Source organism: Medicago sativa, chromosome 7 (genome assembly GCF_051527215.1).
Source record: "Medicago sativa cultivar Bolivia chromosome 7, Bolivia_mono, whole genome shotgun sequence".
NCBI classification, from domain to species: domain Eukaryota; kingdom Viridiplantae; phylum Streptophyta; class Magnoliopsida; order Fabales; family Fabaceae; genus Medicago; species Medicago sativa.
Window position 1 is genome coordinate 37290445 of NC_140755.1, and position 21044 is coordinate 37311488.

At 34.9% G+C, this 21044-nt stretch overlaps 1 non-coding gene and 2 pseudogenes across 1 annotated transcript; 1 reads left to right on the forward strand and 2 right to left on the reverse strand.

Moving 5' to 3' along the window:
• Nucleotides 1-406: 406 nt before the first annotated feature.
• Nucleotides 407-2303, reverse strand: LOC146906044 (heat shock cognate 70 kDa protein-like; annotated as a pseudogene).
• Nucleotides 2304-7682: 5379 nt separating this feature from the next.
• Nucleotides 7683-12066, forward strand: LOC146906045 (replication protein A 70 kDa DNA-binding subunit C-like; annotated as a pseudogene).
• A 7989-nt stretch (nt 12067-20055) lies between these two features.
• On the reverse strand, nt 20056-20162 carry LOC146906046 (small nucleolar RNA R71). The gene has a single exon (XR_015020817.1). It is a non-coding gene; the product is annotated as a small nucleolar RNA R71 (small nucleolar RNA).
• Nucleotides 20163-21044: the final 882 nt, after the last annotated feature.

A 21044-nucleotide genomic window follows, 5' to 3' on the forward strand; every position in this document is an offset into this window, starting at 1 on the left:
AAATGTCAATATTGTATCCTTTTTTATGGGATTTTTTCGATGAAATTTGGGTTTCTAAATTTGTAAGATGAAGATTTGGGTTTGTTTATGACATATCCGATGACTATCGAGGAACCGCGAATATTATCAAAGGTAGAAGTCATGGAATCAATGGAGAATATGAAAAAGACCAAGAGCTTCCCCATATCCACATTATAGACAGGTGATTTTTTTTTTTGTAGGAAGACAGGTGATAACCACATAGTTTTGACAAGGACAAACGTACATTCATCATCTCTTATGCACATACCTCATCTTGAATTTTATTAACCATAATTTTGAATGTTTTTAATATAATCTAATATAATCTTAGTTTTGCCATCATAAAAAGAAAAAGAGTGTGTAAGTTCATGTTCTCCTAGATAGATTAGACTATTTTGATTAGAATATTCTTCATATCACCCTTATTTCGAATATTCTTCATATCACAAACACAAGAATCCAATGCACTTATTACCATGGCCTTCCTTGAAATAATTTTATATTCAACATTGCACCTCTCAGCTTCTTCACTCATTTCTTTAATTTCGAACGGTGACAAGCTTTCTTTGTCATTGGTTATGGTGATCTCGTTCTTATTTATTCTAGATATTTCTTTAGCAGAAAGAGTTAGGATACCATTTTCATCGATGGAAAAAGATATATCTAAGGGTTGGCGCCGACGAGCACCTGTAAAGGCAGGAAAAGCTGAAAGAACCAAGCAGATTATTGTCACTAGCTCTTGGTCTGTCACCCTCATAAACGTTAATCAAGACATCGCGATGGTTATCTTTAGCTTTAGCGGTATCACATCGCTTTGTCTCCTTGACAGGTATGGAAATGTTCTTAGGAATCACCACACGCATGACACGACCATCCTCTGCTAAGATACCAAGTGAAAATGGGGTAACATCTCGCAGCATCAAGTTCAGGACATTCTTAAAGCCTTCACTCAAAATAGCAGCCTGGACAGCAGCACCATAAGCAACAGCCTCATCCGGGTTGATACTCTTGCACAAATCTTTCCCCTCGAAAAAATTTCGCAACAGTTCCTGCCCTTTAGGAATCTTAGACGAGCCACCCACAATGACAATATCATCAATATCACTCTTGCATATCTTTGAATCACTGAGACAACTTTCAACCGTTTTGATACACTCATAGTCATCGAAAAGGTCCATATTAATTTCCTCAAATTCGGTACGAGTGATTGATGAAATAAAGTCTATATCCTTAAATAAAAACTCTACCTCAACAAAGGCGACAGATTCCTCGGAGAGTGTCCTCTTTGCCCTCTCACACGCATCTCTCAACCTCCTTAATGATATCGCGTTCCTGCTAATGTCCACTTTATTACTCTTTTCCAACTCCTCTACAAAGTAGTTCACCATTCTGGTATCGAAGTCTTCTCCCCCAAGGTGGGTGTTTCTAGAAGTGGCTTTTACTTCAAAGTCATCACCCTTAATTGTGAGTATATTCACATCCAAAGTACCACCACCTAGATCAAAGACAAGATTTTTTTTTACCATCACAGTCACTTCTCTTGTCAAGACCATATACAATAGCTGCAGCAGAAGGTCCATTGATTATCCGAATGACATTAAGGCCAGCAATCGCACCAACATCTATGGTGGCTTTTCTCTGAGAATCATTGAAGTATGTAGGCATAGTAACAACGACATTCTTCACAGGCGACTCTAGATATGTCTCTGCAACTTCCCCATCTTTGTAAGGACCAAAGATGATATTTGCTCAGCACAAAACTGCTTCTCTTCACCCTTGTACGGTAATCATGGGTTTGTCATTCACGCCAGCCATGACCTTGAATGGCCAAGACATTATATCCTTTTTGACAATCGGATCACTAAATTTCCTACCAATTAACCTTTTAGCATCTGAAAAAATAAAAAATATTAATAGTCTAAACCACAATCAATGTATATATGATTAAGACCACAACAACTACATTTGACGTCATTCTCGACAATATCAACAATTTTGACACAACTGCATTAGAAAAAATATATAGAATAGAAATACTGCCCTAAATACATGAAGTAGCCGAGAATAGAAATACCGAAGATAGTATTTTCAGGGTTACGTGCTTGATCCTTAGCAGCATCACCAATCAACCTTTGATCATCAGTGAAAGCAACGAAAGAAGGTATTGTTTTGTTGCCTTTGTCATTCTGAATAACCTCCACTCTACTGTTTTGCTCTAGCCACACAGCAACACGAGAATACGTAGTTCCAAGATCTATTCCCACGACACATCCTTCTGCCATGAACTTCCTTTTTTTTGGCATAAATCATGATTTCAATGAAAACAAAAAGAAGTTGAAAATAATAACTCAAGCTAAAAGATTAGGCAGAAGCAAACTTTAGGGTTTGTTCTTACACTCGACCGTGACAGTGTGCGTGAAATAGGTCACACAAAAAATAGGGTTTATTACTTCTTAGGCAATAAAACGCTTTTTGTGCTTATACCCGTCCAATTTTTTTTTTTTTTTTGTGAGAAACCCGTCCAGTGTATTAAAAGCCCATTATATGTTATACCTTGTTTGAAATAAAAGCAAAATCGTATTTTTAAAATAATTACTTTAAAAGTTTTCATAGGTTCTTAGAAATTCTTAAAAAAGTAAGAATATGAAAATAATAAAAACTATTTCAAATAAGAAGTTATTTTGAGTAGTTTTTCTTAAAAATTATTTTCGATAATTGATTAGTTTTTTCTTAAAAGCATTTTAATATTTTTTTTTGAGAGAAAAGGATTTTACTCTTGATAAACAACACAAAATAACGTATGCGCTTTTTAAAAATTTAACAAATTAATTTCTAAATTATTAAGCATCAAAATAACTTTTTTAATAATTCGTAGCAAATGGGCACTATAACAAATATAAATATCCCTTCCTTAAAAAAAAGGGTTAAATATATTTTTGGTCCCTATAAAATTGGGACCTTTTAAGTTTAGTCCTTACTTAATTTTAATAGTTCTTTTAGTCCCTAAACAAAATTTATGTGCTCAGTATTAGTCCCTCCTCAATTCAAATTTGTTTAATTTATGCTTAAACTCTTGAGTTTTTGAACAATTTTTTGCAGACGTGTTAAGAACATTACTAAAAGTTCCTCCGTAAAAAATTGTCGCAAAATTTGATTTCTACGTCCGGATTTTGTTAATTTTATCTTTAACTTTTGTCGTTTTAAAAAATTCATATTTAATTCGTTTCATGTTAAAAAATTCTAAATTTTAGCAAATGAACCGTTCATAGTGTTCTAAACTTGTCTAAAAAAAATGTTCAAAAATTTAAGAGTTTAAGGATAATTAAACAAACATTGTTGTAACAGGGACTAAACTTAGAAGTAATTTTCTTTTGAAGGGACTAAAAAATTAAAATTAAGTAAGGACTAAACTTAAAAGTTCCCAATTTTATAGGGACCAAAAACATATTTAACCAAAAAAAAAAATATAAATATCCCGTGTCTTTGGCAAGAGCAATTCTCTAATTTACGATGGATATAAACTTGTATATGTAAAATAGAGTTATTTGGCATCTCCGTGAGCATAGCTCGGGTTGTAAAGACAATACATTGTTATATGTAGAGGTCAAAGTTTTAATGGGACACCACACTTATTCACCTTGTGAATTCTAGCCATTTGACTACTTAGCAAAAAATAAAAATAAAGAGTTGTTTGGCAATTCAAATATATGGATAATTATGTTAAATGGATGATTAATGAATATAATAGGTGTCAGATGTAACAGCCCGATTTTTCGATAGATTTATTTTATTATTTATTTATGTGTGTTATATCTGCTCTTATATGATTATTTGCCTCTGTGTGTATTTTTGGTTGGGAATTGTAGAATTCGGTGTTAGAAGGGTATTTTAGTCATTTTAGACTCAGGGGTATTTTGGTCATTTCACGAGTAGGGGTAATTTTGTAATTTTGTTGAGGATTATTTTTAGTGCTTAGTGAGAGTGGTTATTTTACTAAGTTACTAGAGAGAGTGTAGTAATTATTTTATTACCGGTAGTTGACCGTTGTTATTACGTTTTATCGTTAAGTGAGTAGTAACATTCTGGGTTAGAATAGAAATGGGTTAGGCCCATTAAGGCAATATGAGTTGAGCCCAATTAAGTAAAGCCTATTTAAACACTAGTATTAGTAGTGAAATAGGGTTTTACCAACATTTGTCATTTGGGAGAAGAGGAAGAAAGAGAAAGAGCAAGAGAAGAGAAAGGGTTTGAAGAAGGAGAGCTAGAGAGAGCTAGGGATTCAAGTTGTGGGAGCTAAATTGAAGCCTTAGCTTGAGTTTATGAAGAATTAAGGTAAGGGGGTTAGTATTTGGTCATAATTATTTAGTTGTAGCTTCTACCCTAATTCTTTAATTAAGTGCTTAATTGAATAATTGATTATTGTGGAATTAATTGTGAAATTTGTGCTTATGTTATGATGCAATGTTTCGGTATATAAATTGAATGATAATTGAGTTGTTGATGATGAAATTGCAAGCTTAATCATGTACATATGTATGCTTTGTGTTTTGCCTAAAATTTGTTGATATGAGGTGTTGTTGTTGATGAATTGTGATGAATTCATGATTGGTTGTTGTTGTTGATGTTGTGAGGTGTTCTTGTTGATGAATGGAACCTTGGGTTATCATTATCTTGAGCTTGTGATGATTGTGTTGTTATTTTTGAAGTTTTATGAAAATGGGGCAAATGGTGAATTTTGTTAGGAGAATGTTTTGGGTCAAATTTTATATCAATTTGAGCGTCTTTTCATGTTTGGAAATGTTTGGACAAACCTTTGGGATCAAATTTGGGCATTGGGAACTCAAAATTGGGGTTTTAGGGTGAAAATGGAGGTTTTCCCGAGACTGAACTGTCACAACTCGCCACCGCGCTCGCGAGGCGAGTTGGACGCGAGCAGCAGGGGCTCCCTGGAGCTTACTCGGCTCGCGAGTAAAGTTACTCGCAACGGCGAGTTGCACAAGGCAGTACCCCCTGTTTCGCGTTCTTGCATCTTTTTCCCTCGTTTCTGTTTTGATTTGGTTTTTGGTGTAAACATGGAAGTTTTAGATAATCTTGTTATCTTTCTAATGGCGTTGATTTGGCTTGAAAATGATTCTTGGATTTTAAGTTGTGAGGAAAACACTCTAAGGATGTCTTAGAGAAATTTTACGAAAACTCCGCATAACCACTTTTGAGTCAACTCAAACCTTATGGATTGTTTCCTACTTTCAAACTTGGGTTCTATAAGTTCAATTATGGTTTTCAAACTGTGATGTGTTGGGTCTAACTTGTTTTGCTTAGAAAATTGGGAATTTCTTGAAAAGTGTTTCGGTGAGACGAACTTTGTGATTTTTATGATTTCGTCGCATTTGGCCGGTGAAACGCAAAAGTATCCTCTACTGCACCCACATGTGGCCTAGAGGTATACTTAGTTGAGGCATTGAATCTTGTTTTACTTGGTTTGTTTCAACAATTTCAATTATTTTGAAAATAAGATAAGATAGACGAATTTTGTTGAAAACGGTTCCTTTGGACCAATTGCCATGTGAATCTCTTGTGAATGATTTTATATGATCAATTGAGAGTGTATGACTGGTTGTTGAAGGTTGAATATGATGTTTGTCATGTTTGTCATAAATGATGTATTTTTCCACTCTGCTTGGTTATGAGAAGTGTGTGGATTGTTGTGAGATGTTGTGTAGTTGATGATGACTTATGTGATGAGGTTTCATATGTGAACTGCGATTTGTTGAATGTGTGTGGACATGAATACTTGATAATGCTAATGCTGTTGAGCTAGTCAATGTAATTGGAGGTGTACATTTACACTGTCATTGGTAGTTGTATGTTGAAGTTGTGCATTATCAGGTCATTGTTATATGTTCATGCATCATATCATATGAAGTTAGTTGTTGAATGTAAAAGGAGGTGTACTTTTACGTAGTAAGAGGAGGTGTACTCTTACTTTGATGTGCGGTTGGCATCTAATGTTGTTGTATGGTACCACATGCATGTATGTGTCGAGTATAGGCGCGTTGCATATTGAAATGAAGTGTTGATGTGATACGTGAATGTTGTTTGTAGGTGGCAAGTAGATGTTTGCTTGAAATATTTAAGTTGGTTGAATGAATGTATATATGGAAGTTAATTGTTTATGCAACTATTGAAAATTAATTTGACTTCTTTATATCCAATAATTATTTCTTAATTATGATTAATGTGAAGCTAACCTCCAGTGGTTTTTGCCGCCTACCTATCTGTATGGATGGGTAGACGTTGTGCAAGAGTATTCCGCTTGCGGTGAGTGCTTGGTTAGCTGGAGTTCGCCTCCGCTGTCATTTTGGAGTTATAGTTTAGGGCTCTGATTAGGTCTAGTCGGTGTCCCTTTACTTTTGTTGGATTTCATTTATGTTGAGGTGTACTCATTGTTGAGACTTTGGAGGATCTCATGTTGATGTAATGTTGACCATGGCATATTTATGTTGGAGATTTTGTATATGAATTTTATCTATTGTGACTGTTGAGATATTTTATCTAGATATGCATGTTGAGTTTTTGAATTTTGTTTAGACGTAGCGTCTAATTCTTGAATATTTGTTATATTCGCGTGTTTTATCGCTTTAATATAGTTAGGGCGTTACATCGGAACTTATGACCATCTGTTGAACTCAATTAATAATAATTTTGAACGTCATTAAACACGATTTTCAAATGTATGTTTAAACTTGAATGGTGGATAATGAATATAATTTTCAAGGTCTTGTTAACAAGTGCCCTAAGGGCATTCTTTAAGGATTCCTAATTAAGAAAATGTTTATACAAAAAGTTAAATAGTTCACTTTTCAATGCATTGAATGCATTAATTTCTATAAAAGTTTACTATTTAAAGGTTTTTAAAGAGTGTCACAAGGACACTCGTTAGCATTTCTCCTTCAACACTTTAATAATGATCTCATTAGTGAGTGGATCTATTAATTGCTAGTGGTTTTAAATTTGATTATTCAATTGCCTATTTGTTTATTATAAATTGAAGTCATATTGTATTATAAAGTACACACATGCAAAGAGAATAATACAAAAGCTTTTATCTTTTTCATTCTTAATTTTTCTCTTTATAATTCATTTTATAACACCTTACAAACACGAGATTTTTACCAAACTGTGATTCAAAACTTTGGAGCATATAGTGTTGGGCAAAAGAAGAACTTATGCATAGATAACTTTTAAGTTTAACTTATTCTTTTATAGGTATTTTTGCTTTCCAATACAAAAATCACATTCAAAAGGTCATTACTCCCTCATTATCTTGTCTGAAAAAATCCTTAAAAAAAACTTGTTTAAGAAAAGAACTGACACCATTCCATTTTATTTGGATAGGAGGAGAGGGTGTGTTTTAAGATAGAGTTTGCTTTGTCATGTTTTAAAATTCACAGGGACTTCGGAGCCAAATCACTTTTTTGAAAAAAAAAATTGACTCCATTCTAGGGAGAGAGAAGTTCTCTTCTCTCTTTTCCCCTTCACAACCTCTATCCCACTCAGCCTCCACTAAATCCTTCATCTTCTCTTCATCAATTTTTTTGCCAAGATGTAAAGAAGGAGGCGGTGGTGCATTTTCCTCAACGTCGCACCACCCTTTAATCCCGATGGGTTTGCACCCCAAGGGGCGGTTTTCAACCAGCACCGTCGGTGGTCACCATCTCTACCATATATATTTCTCGACGGTTTTGGGATGGTTGCTCTAGATCATGACTTGGAAGACCATTCACCGCCTTTAGGTGTTTTGTTTGGTTTCTCTTAAATGTTGTACGAAAAAGCAATGAAGGGTTATGTTTCTTTTGCATATATGTCGTTATCAGTGGTCGACAATTCAAGCTTCTCGGTTTTATTCATGGAAGTGGATCTCGTAACCGTGTTTGTTTTTCAGGTTTCATGTTGGTGTTGGTTTGGTTTAAACCAAAGAAGTCTGACGCGGCCTCTTCTGATGATGGTTGCTGGTTCCTCTATGGTATGTTTGTGATTGGCTAAGGATTCTGTTTATTCTACATCCCTCAATCTAGGCTCTCAATTGGTCCTTGAATGTTTGTGTTTTATCTGAATCACTGTTTATACTTGGCTACAAACAACTGGCTAGAAATGGTCGTGGATGCATACTGTTTTGGTGCTATTTTGACGCAGCACAGTGGGGTGTAAGTACGAAGTTCTGTTTCCATTTTGGAGGTCAGATCCATGGTCTTTCTGAAAGATCTGGATTTGGTGTTCTTAAAGATTCACATACCTTTTCCTTTGCAATTTGGTTTTGAGCTCGTACGCGGGTGAGCTGGATTGTACATTGACATGTCAATTTTTATCCCGGATTTGATTTGTTAGCTGGATTATATTGATTGCTTTTGTGTTCTTATAAGAGTTCCCAAATCTTAAAGCAAATCATCTCCTTATGAGATTTTGAAGATAAGACAACCTAATGTTTCCTACCTTTTAACTTGGGGATGTCTAATGTTTAAGACAACCTAATGTTTCCATTATATTTACATCACAAATTTTCATTAGACCTTAAAGCATCATTGCTACATTCTAATTTTGACAAAAACTAATTATAAAAGGCAAAAATCATAAAAGACAATAAGTATGTAATTAATTTTGAATCAAATCAATAACCCTTACAGAAGGAGATAGCCATTTTTGGCGAACCTTTACTGTGCATAACCAATTCCAGTGGTTTCGTATTCTTCTATCGTCTCTTGGGGTTCTCACGTGGAGCATGCACTGTTGTTTGCCGAGTTGCGCATGTGGGTTCTAAGTTTCTAGAACTTTCGACTGCGACAAGGGGGATCTTACTGCAGATCGTGTCTCCTCGGATGTTTTTTGTCCGATCCGGAAATTTTGTCTTCTCCTTCAGGAATCGACTGTCATGGTGTCAGGTTTGTCACATTCTGTCTTCTTAATTTTGGATGAATTCGTTGTGGTACCCATTTCATTTGGATCTATATATAGTTGTCTTTGTACTGGTGTTCTGTGCTATCGAATTTGTTATCCTTAGCAACTGTATTTGGATTGCTGAGTCTGATTTATTGGACCTGATTTCTAGCATGGAAGGATCCTTTGATTCTTTGTCTTCAGTTGTACCCGAAAGAGAGGGATGGCGTTTTAAGGTCAGGGTTCTTAGGATGTGGGAGGTACTTGCCTTTTTGAAATCTGATGAGCCAAATTCCATAGAGATGGTTCTCATTGATGAGAAGGTATTCATTGTCAAAACTGTGTTTTGTTGGTTGTTTTACCATTTTAACTGTGATGTATCATCTGTTATTGATTCTTACATTTACAGGGTACCAAAATTCACGCATCCATTAGGAAGCAGTTGCTGTATGTGTTTTAGAAGAAATTGGTGGAGGGAGAGGTCTACAAGCTGTCCTATTCCTCTGTTGCTCCAAATGTTGGTTCATACCGGACAACTATTCATCAATACAAGCTTATTTTCCAGATGAAGACCAAGGTCCAAAAGGGTGAAAGCTCCATTATTCCTCTACATGGGCTCTCCTTGACTAGGATTGGAGAGTTGTCTGGCCACACAGCTGATTATGACTACCTAGTGGGTGAGTCGTTTTTAATATCGCGTTATATATTTTGTTTGTTGAGGCAGAATTGCTTCTGGTGTTGATTTTTCCGTCCATTGTATTTTTAAGATGTTATTGGTTTGATGACTGGAATATCTGCTGAACGGGAATACATTAGGGATGGAAAGGTGACTAGGATGATTGTGTTTGAGTTGACAAATGATAGGTATTTATTTATATTTGCTTATTTATTGGATGATTTTTGTTTGGTGTTTTTTATTTGAACTATCTCCTTTGTGTTGTACAGTGGTAAGATTGAGTGTGCTTTGTTCGGTTGCTATGTGGATACTCTGCAGAAATTGATGGGGAAGACTAATGGGGGTTTGCCTGTTGTTGTTGTTCAATTTGCTAAGATTAAAATATTTTGAGGTTTTACTGAATCTTAATCTTTTATCGTTGACATAGTTTCATTACGTTTGCATTTATCTTTGTTTTTTTTTTGTTGTTGTGTAGACAAGGCTTCAATTCAGGATGTAATGAATACCACTCGGATATTTATTAATCCTATTTTTGAAGAGGCTGTGAAGTTCAAAGAAGGGTGTGATCTATTTGTTTTGATGTTTCTGTCCCATTTTGAGAGGATGACGTTTATATTTAAATTTTTAACTTTTCTAATTTGTTACTGTGTTGCAATTCATGGTGTTGAATCAACTGCCTCTGTTCCGACACTAGGTCCTAGGATTAGGCCTTCCTTCGAAGATGATTTTTTGCGCACCTATCCAAACAAATCCATTTCTGAATTGAATTCAGCTGAGGAGGAGGGAACGTTTGTTGTGTTTGCTATTGTTGATGGCTTGGTTGAGGGGGAGGAATGGTGGTATCCTGCTTGCAAGTGTCACCGGAGCGTCACACCAGATTCTGGGCCATACTATTGCAAGGGATGTGTGAAGCATGTATTCCACATGGTCCCCAGGTTGGTTAATTATATCCCTAAATCTTTGTGGCAAACTTTTTGCTTTGGTGTCGTCTTCATTTTTTCATTCAATTTGTGGTTAGGAACAAGGTTAAGATACGTGTTAGTGATGGGAGTGATGATGATGTATTTGTTATGTTTGATGGTAATGTGCATATGTTGCTAGGTGTCCCGTGTTCTACATTGGTGTCTTCTGCTAAGGTTGGTGATTAATTCTTCTGTATTGCTTGCCTATATTGTTGTTTAATTTTACTTGTGTTTCTGTTACTGTTTTTATTTTCTAGGGTTTTTACTCGTGTTTTTGGAATGTATATACTAGGCTGAAAATGCTGGGTTTTACCCTCCTGGGTTGATTGGTTGGAAGGGTATGAAGGTGTTATTCAAGGTTGAAAGAACTCGTGCTGCTAGTGTTATGTTTGATGGGTCTTATAGGGTTATAAAAGGATTTGTTCTGATCCATCTATTGTTGAAACTTATCTTAACATTGGAGAGGGTTCTGCATCTACCAAGGTTACACTGACTCATTTTCTTACATGTTGGCATGTTGTTAGGCTTATTTTTGCAAGAAAAAAAGAAAGAAGCAAATTAAACTTAAGCATCGTTTTATTTGAATTCGCTAGCGTTTAATTAGTGTTTCAGTTGTGACGCAATTGAATTTTTTAACTTAGTAGTTGCTGAAAGCACCAGCGTTGTTATGAACTAATCAACGTATAGAATTTAAAGATGTATAAAACTCAATTAGTAGCTGTAAGCATCATAAACTTTTTATTGGCAGATTATTAATTTGAAAGGACAATAGAGTGGCCACAAAAGAGACTTACATTTATATATTGGTTAGTGTGTGGTTGTTTTTCATTTTGGATATGGATTGAGTATAGATACAACCACATGCAAAACCATGAAGTCAAATTCCCTTTTTACATATATTGGTCTGATTAGGTATTGGAGGGAGAGATACCAATCTGTTGATACATGTTTTAACATGCCTGAATCTATTTTCGCATTTCTACTCATTTCAATGCAATAAGACTTCATTTGGTGATCTGCAGGCTTTGTCTAAGGATATGAGTGATGATGACAGTGATCTGGACGATGATCCGGAGGCAGTGGAGGAAACTCAGGCCGAAGAATTTGCTTCACAGCTCATTGGCTATCCAGTTGGTGTTGATCCTGCTACAGATTTTGAAGATACTGCGGTTGTTGTTGAGGTAGATTTCATTTTTTTTTAGTAGGTGAAGAGGCTTAATGTGAATTCGTTGTTGCAATTAGTTGAATGTATGGTTTGGTTGTTTGCAGCAAGTTGCCTCACTTGGATCTGGTCCCGATGTTGTGGAGCTGGTTGATGGTTGTGATGGTGTAAAAACTAATGCTGTCAACGTTAACCAGGTTGCTGATGAGTTTGTAGTGGCGGAAAGTCTTAAGAGAAATTTGGCGGATGCCTTTGATGAGGTAGCTACAGCTTATGGTGGGATGCTTTTGAAGGCAATCAAGGTTGAGAAGTAGTTGATTGCCTTGTGGAATGTTCTTTCATCCTATGTTTTATTGTCTCCTATTTGTTTAATAATGGTGCTTTTGTACGCCATGTGTTGTATTATCTACTTATTATTGTGACCTGTGTTGAAGTTGATCTCAGTTGTGAGTTGATTGTAACATGATTTAGCGTTATTTATTGTATTTTGTGTAATATTAAGTAACAATTGACCTATGGTGCTGATATTGGGTCAGACATTGTCATGTATTAAGGTCTGAATATGTTAAATATAAATGTGTGATTTTGTTAGATTGTGAATATCTTCTTCTATTGAGGAGTTGCTTCGAATTTTTAAAGACCGTGATGAACGTGAAATTATCTCAAGCTCTTCTATCTATACTTCCATTTTTTTAAACATAAGTCCTGTGACATTTGAAACAGTGTGTTAAGGATAAAATTTATTATTGATTTTTTCAATCCTTGAGGTGGTCTATGTTTTAGTGTTAATTAGGTGTGAAAAGAAACATTTAAACTTATTCCAATCAGTTTGCACTAATGAAATAGGCCCAGTCCAAATTACAATTGAGGTTGGTTCAATTGGAGTGTTAAATAGACAATGTAAGGTTGGTCTTTGTTGTCCTATGTATACCATTCTGTCTTCATCTCTTTTGACCAAAAAATTAAAAAATACCATTCTGGCTGTTGTTCCACAGTTCTCATCCTCGCCACTTTGTGCTATGTTCATTTTATTGTTGGTTCTGTCCAAACATGCTATTGAGAGAGTTTTTATGGACCATCCTTGGTTTTTTCGGTTATGATGTGGGTTATTTAAGGTATTGTTCATGATTTATGCTTTAGTTTTTATGTTGTTTGGCCTTATTAATGTTTAGGACTTGCATGTTGATTTGCTTATGTTTCAGAGGAGTAATTGGAAATAATGATTTGATTATGAATCTTTGATGTTGATGATTTTGGATTTAGACCATTTGTGTTGCAGTGATTTTTTTTTGTTTCCCTTTTTGATCATCGTTGATTATCCTCTACGATTCTTAAATTTTTGCTGCTATGGTTGTATTTTATTTGCTGCATTTTAATTGTATTTATGGTGGGTTTGATTGCTTATTTGCGATGCATAAGTATCATTGGATGTGGATGTAGCCATTTTTGATTGGCTAAACTCTTAAATTAACATTGGGTTAATTATGTTTTGGTCCCTACAAAATTGCGACCTTGGAAGTTTAGTCCTTACTTAATTTTAATAACATTTTTAGTCCCTACAAAAAATTTCTGCACTCAATATTAATCCTTACTCAATCCAAATTTGTTTAATTTATGCTTAAACTCTTAAGTTTTTCAACAATTTTTTAGAGGCGTGTTAAGAACGTTATTAAAAGGTCCTCCGAAAAAAATATCGCAAAAATTTGATTTCTACATCCATATTTTTGTTACTTATATCTTAAACTTTTGTCATTTTAAAAAATTCATATTTAATTTATTTCATGTTAAAAAATTATAGATTTTAGTAAATGAACCTTTCATAGTGTTCTAAACTTGTATAAAAAGAATCGTTAAAAAATTTAAGAGTTTAAGGATAATTAAACAAAATTTATTTTAGCAGGGACTAAAATTATAAATAAATTTTTTTTTGTAGGGATTAAAAAAGCTATTAAAATTAAGTAAGGACTAAACTTAGAAGGTCGCAATTTTATAGGGACTAAAAACATATTTAACCCATTAACATTTAGTTGTTGTTTCTACCAATTCTAATTTTGATTTTTTTTTTTTTGGTAATGAATCAGTAAGTGTTCTCTATTCTATGGTCTTTAAATCTTACATGTGCCTTTCTGTGCTTTGGTTCACCTTTGACACTACCCTCCAAATAACATGTTTGTACCTTTATGAATATCTGTCAGGCCAATTTGTTTTGTTGTCAGTGTTTGTCATGTTGACTGTTAGTTAGTATTTGAATTGGTTTGCTTTCCCTCTCTCCCATGGTTGAGCCTATATATATATATATATATATATATATATATATATATATATATATATATATATATATATATATATATATTTGTGTGTGTGTGTGTGATGCAAGGCCTTTTCCCATGCCATATTCTATTCAATGCTCTCTGCATTTGTTTTTTGCTTTTGATTGAATTGCATAATTCTTGCAAGGTTCCCTCATCACTCATAACCCATGATATCAACCCTCTCAGAATTTCTTGGAGACAATGTAATCACAAGATTCTCGGAGTTTTATGCCTCTCGGGATGAAGGTGTTGTCATTGTCATTGCTTGCTGTTTAGGGGTTGAGGAGGAGTCGACATGTGGTTTCCTGATGATTCCACTAAAATAGATCCAAGGTTTTTCAGCTAATCTTTATTTTTTTTTGTCAATTTCACATATTCTCGAGTTATTTGGGTTTGGGGATATTGTTTACCATGTCTATGTTTGTGTGTCTGTGGATTGATTAGGTTCAGATTAAAGATAAAGGCTGGAAATAACTACGGCGAGGCTACATTCTTGCTATTTGATGACATTGTGAGGAGGGTCGCCCGTCATACTTATGATTTGTTGATGTCCTTGGTAACTTATGAATTTATATACTATAATAAAATAAAAAGTTAGTTTCAGTCTCATCCGGTGTTTTCTTGCTCATTAATTTTATTTAGTTTTGGGCACCATCATATTCGTACTATGTTGCCTATAAAAGTTAGCTGGTTTTTGACGGTATCAGGTTTGCAGCTTACTCAACTGCCTTTGATTTTTCAGTAATGTTCGTATCTAACAAGTTACACTCCAAAATGAAATGAATTCATTGAAAATTAACCCTTAGGTTAAAGGGAACTTATCATGTTCTTATAGTATGAATTAGTATAATAAAATTTGAATTGCATAGCAGTGATATTATCTTCAAATTTGAGTTCAATGATCAACTCAACAGTAGAAAACCAATTTTTAAGGTTAGAGATGTCTCATACATATAAAATCCATCTTGAAGCCAGCATATTCTCTTTATGAAATATAAAGACCGAAGGAAGCTAAAATGTCCATCCCTTTCAATGGTTCATTTGGTACAATGTAGAGATAAACCATAGGGGAGAAAACCCATTTTGTTTTTGACTGAAGAAAAGTCAATTAGGAAATATGTCACCAGTCACTTAAGAACGTGGATTTACCCTTTCTTAGAAATAGTGCATGCCTCTGTGCCATGCTAATGGCAGCAAACCATGGTTGCTATGATTGTTGCTAGGTTGTTTGTGGGATCCATATTCAATTGTTTTGACATATAATTCCATTTGTTTTCTATAGGAAGAAGGTTCTTCTCTCTATCCTAATGAGATTGACGACTTATTTGGGGATCCCCTTCTTTTTAAGGTAAACAAGAAGTGTAGTGAGGGGGGTGAATCCCGTATGATCTATGAGGTGTCGGGTGTTTTGATGATCCTTCCCTTATACATGTTTATATCAATCCATTACATTTCGCTTATGGCACTTTGGTGAGTTTAATTTATTGGTTTTGTTTACCTTTTTGGTTGCAGTTATGTTATTTAATGAGGTTTTGTTCTGTCTGATTTTGTTCTGGATGCAGACGGAGGTGCAATATTCCCTTCCCCACAATGTCCCAAAGTTTGATGAGGCTGATAGTTGTCCTAATAGTGGTTGTTTTGGTTACGGTTTAAGTGATTTGGAGAAATTGTTAAAGGTTGTTGATGTTGGAGAGGTGGCAGAGAATGTTGTGGTTGGAACTCATGAAGTTGAAGGTGTAAAGGCAGATGTTTTTGAGAGTGTCACTAAGGAAAGGACTGGGCATACTGTAACTAGAAGGCCACTGCGTGAGTGTCTAATGCAAGGTGTCAAGAGAAAATTATTTGAAGATGTAGCTGGGGTCGATATTGTGCAGTCAAAGTCTCAGGGGAAGGTTGAGAGGTGTTCATTTAAGTAGTTGCAAGTGGTTGTGGTCTACCTATGGTTTACACACTCATTGACTTTGTTGTTCTTATTTTTCCTTTTTGTGTGGTGTTATTTTCATGCAAGATCTTTGTTTTGTCCTTATCAGCATGCATGCAACTTTGATTTGTATTGTATTTTGGTAAATTGTGTCCATTGTAGTAAGCTCCAAATCCTCATGTGGGTTTGTACTTTATTGGTTTGGTGGACTCTTTGGTGTGTTTTTTCAATGTTGTTTATTATTATATATGTTGCAATGCAAAGGGAGGAATGTCTCGTCCCATATTTTGATTCCATGTTCCATAGTAAATTGCACCTTTTCTTTCAAATTAAATACAATGTTGTAAGAATGGGTAACAAGTTACTAAATCTTTCTCGAATAAATATCGCTATTGAGATGGGATGAACATAGTCAAGTTAATGGTGTGTTCATTTCTTATTAAGCAAATGTTTAATTTCATGGTTTTTGTTAAGCAACAGGGGATGTTCTTCGAAACCAATTTTAAAAAAAGCTTTTATATTTAATTGATTATGTAATTATCGAAGGATCATTTTCTACTCACATATATCTTAAAATATTAATGTTTTGTATATTCCCCCTGTATTGTTGACAATTTTCCATGATATATATTTTAATAGAATTCGACACCTCTTACATCGGTGGTTGATTAGTATAAAGTGAATTTTTCTACACTTGATGAAAATTTGTGGCGTGGGTAGAAATATTACTTTGTGCTCAGTATATTTTTAATTCCAAACGAATGGTAACTACAAATTGTCAGTTCGACTTACGTATAATTGATGTGTTGTCACGTTATATTGCAACGATTAAATGGTTGCGAGTGATATAATGTGTCGCAATTACCATCATGATTTTAATGAGATGGACCAATATTCTATCTAAACCTTTTGATTTTTTTTAAATAAGTTTAACAAGATATTCATCTTAAATTTGACACTTTTTGACAGATAATAGGTTACTTATAGAGGTAACAATTGCCTTTTTAGAAATTAAATTTTAATTTATTATAGGTTAGATGCTTTGTCACTTAAAAGAAAACTCTACACATGATTTTACAAACCACATATGACCAATTAATTGTCACGTTTGCTGTCAAATAATTGTCACACTCCCTTTTTTTTTTTTGTAGTATGAGTTTTATACTATTTGAACATATTTTTAACCCAATGGGTATTAGTTTTATAAAATTTGTAAAATGTGGTTTTGTTAATTTACCAAGGATCCACCGCTTGGAATTGTAGCCATAATTATTTGTGTAGGTAATAATTTCATTTCACTGCCATGGTAAGGTATGTGGCGTGTGGTGCTATTTGTGGTATTTTTTATGAAGATTTTACTGACTTTCATCTTTCCTTTTTTGAAATGGTGCTACATAACAGTGATAGGTGTGGGCTTCATTCACACAATTGAGTTTTTTAATTATTTTTTCACTGCAAGTGGCTTATTGTATTTGTTGAGTTCTAATACCTCCTCAAGTGCACTCACACGTGCTTGAGAAGCCAAGCCAAATTATCCAACAGTGATTAATGCACGTGTGGATGTGACCTCTTTCAAGATTAAGTTGACTTTGATTTTTTTTTTTCATTTTGAAGAGTTATTTTGTAGCTTTGAAGTTCGAGGACAAAGAGAGTTACCACTGGGTTCTCTAGAAACAAAAAATAGTCACTTTCTACTCTTTTTCTCTATATATTATACTTGTGGAGTCATAATAGAACTCCTACAAGAAACAGTTTCATTCAAGTTATCAAAGCTCTTACACTTAAAAATGCCTCCTTTCATTGCCAATCTGCTGAACATGGGACCTGACAGGAAGGATTGGAGCATCAGAGGTAGAGTTGTTCGGTTGTGGCACGTCAAGAGTTCTTTGATGGAGAGAAGGGTGAACTCCATTGAAATGGTGTTGCTTGATCAAGATGTAAGTTAAACCATCGTTGTTATGGGTGTTTTGTGCTGCTGTGAATGTCTTTAATGATCAAGATGTGTTTTTTAACTTTGTTTACATGGTTTTGTAGGGTAATAGGATCCAAACTACCGTTCCATCACTATGTGTTGGACTGTTTGGCAACATTTTTCGCGAGAACTGTGTTTACGTGATATCTAACTTCTGTTTGATACCAAATAGAGGTTCTATGACCGTTACTCGCATAGATACAAGATACAAGTGCATCTTCGCACCACAGTTGTTGCCGAAGATAATTATATGATCTCAAGATATGACATATTTGTGTTCTCATCTGCTCAGATATTGGCACATTGATGAGTCAATATTTAGTCTATTTTTATGCATTATTTAGTTTAGTTTTATTTAGATTTGATTTTATTTTATTTAAATATTATTTCCTTTTTGAATCTTTTTACTTCAATTGCATATTTTATATTTCAGGAACGAATATATGATGGAAGGAGCCTTGGAGCAAAAGAAAGGAGTCTGGAGAAATTCGGATAAAAAATACGAAGATACAGAGACAAAAATATGTCTCCCACAAGTCAGAAGCTTGGCACGGCCCATGCCAACATGTGGCACGTCCGTGCCACCTCCCAGAGCTCTTTTTGCTGCTTTTGCTTGAAGGCCAAGTTACTCTGTTTTAGTTTTACCGAAAAACCCTTGTAATTGTTTAGATTTTAAGTCGATTGTAAAGCTATAAATAGAGTAGCATTCCATCACAAATATTCATATTTATTCTGGGAATCAATAGTGACAATTGTTTTCTTAATAAAGTTCACCTTTTATTTCTTTTACTTTCTTGTTATTTATTTTTATGCTTTCTCTCTTTTTCCCCATGTCTACGATGAACATGAGTGAGTAGACTTCTTTGTCTTGGGATTGTTGGATAAGTCTAATGACGTAATCCAAATCAAACCAAGCCTTAAACCTTAATTATATGTAACGTTAATTTCTAATCTAAATTCACCGTTTTAACATGAATTAACCATTATCAAACTGTGGAAGCGAACGCGGAGGGTTTGTTAATTGTTAATTCATCATCTCAAATATCAATTCATAAAGCGAACGCGGGGCTTTGATATTCGAACAAGTGAATTTAGACAAGGATTACGAAACATGAGAATAGTCTAGCAAACATTGAGACATATAAAGTTTCGATCTTCAAGGGTTCCAAAGGCAATCACCCATGAGAATAGGTGTGGTTGTTGGAGGAATACACTCACTGACTTCGAGAGAAGCTTTGATACGCCCAAGAGAAACTTGTCTTTAGAAATTAGGACTAACGTAGAATTATAAGTTTAAGGCTTGTTTGTGAAGGATTCGTCATTACGATGAACCAATGATCCCAAGGCTCTTTTTATTATTGTTATTTAATTTCAACCAGCTGAACCTCCTCTTTTTAATCTCTTTTCTTCTCCTCTAATCATTCTCTTAAATTTAGTTAAATTGAACAACTCCCTAGCTGAACGATACTCTCTTTTACTATTATTACTTCGATAGACCGTGCACTTGCGGTTTGGCTTATCAAGTTTTTGGCGCCGTTGCCGGGGAGTTAACTAATTTAATTAACTTTTTCTTAGTGATTAGAATTCTCTTCTTTTTCTTTTCTTATTTTTCTGTTATCATTAACTTCTTGGGTTCTCAATTTTTTATGCGAAAAACCAGAAATCGAGTGGTATTCATTCCCGAGATCGAAAGGTTTTTACATAGAAGAAAGAGAGACGCACGAAATAATACCGCCATGGCTGATCGCACTCTCAAAGAGTATGCAACGCCGTCTACGGCTGAGCCACAAGCTATTATTGTGTACCCAACAGTTGAGGATGACAACTTTGAAATTAAGTCTGCCCTTCTTAACTTGGTGCAGCTAAATCAGTTTTCGGGATCCCCCGCCGAGGATCCCAATCTTCACATCTCTGTTTTCCTACGAATTAGTGGAACCCTAATGGAGAACCAAGAGGCTGTAAGACTTCATATCTTCCCCTTTCCTTAAGGGATAGAGCTAGCGCTTGGTTCCATTCCCTTGAAGTCGGTTCCATTACTTCATGGGATCAAATGAGGCAAGTATTCCTTGCCCGATTCTTTCCCCCCTCTAAAACTGCTAAACTAAGGGACCAAATCACACGGTTCAATCAAAAAGATGGGGAGTCTCTTTATGATGCATGGGAGCGTTTCAAAGAAATGCTTAGACTTTGTCCCCACCATGGTTTAGAAAAGTGGCTCATAGTCCACATCTTTTATAATGGCTTGTCTTATACTACTAAGATGTCAATTGATGCAGCTGCAGGTGGAGCTCTAATGAACAAGAACTATACGGAGGCATACGCCTTGATTGAAGACATGGCTCAAAATCATTACAAGTGGACCGACGAGAGAGCCATCACTAGTTCTTCATCCTCCAAAAAGGAGGCAGGTATGTACGAAGTCTCTAACTATGATCACCTTGCTGCTAAGATTGATGCACTAACCCAAAAATTTGAAACTCTAAATGTTAGTGCCATCAATTCTACTTATGCATCTTCTTGTTGTGAAATATGTGGTATATCTGGTCATGTTGGTGTTCATTGCCAACTAGGTAGTGCTATTAATGGTGTTGAGCAAATGAACTATGCTCAATACAACCAAGGGATGAGGCAAAACCAAAAATTTTATAAAAATCAAAATCCCTATGGACAAGTAGCACCACCTGGCTATGCAATCAACCAAAGAGTCGCTCAGAAATCTAATTTGGAAATTATGTTGGAAAATTCTATTGCCAACCAAAATAAACAACTTCAAGAACTTAAAAACCAAACCGGATTTCTGAACGATTCTCTTTCCAAGCTCAATACCAAAGTTGATTCTATCTCTACTCATTCTAAAATGCTTGAAACACAAATCTCCCAAATAGCCCAACAAGTGGCTACCCTTTCTCAAACACCGGGAGTCTTTCCTAGTCACACCGAAGCCAAACCTAAAGCTCATGTTAATGCTATTTCTGTTGAGGGTAGTAAGTTAGGAGAAACTATTGCTAAGGTTAAAAACATTGAGAAAGAAAGTGTCAAGCTTTTAGGTGAGAAAACTGAGAAACCACTTGATAAGACCATAGCTCC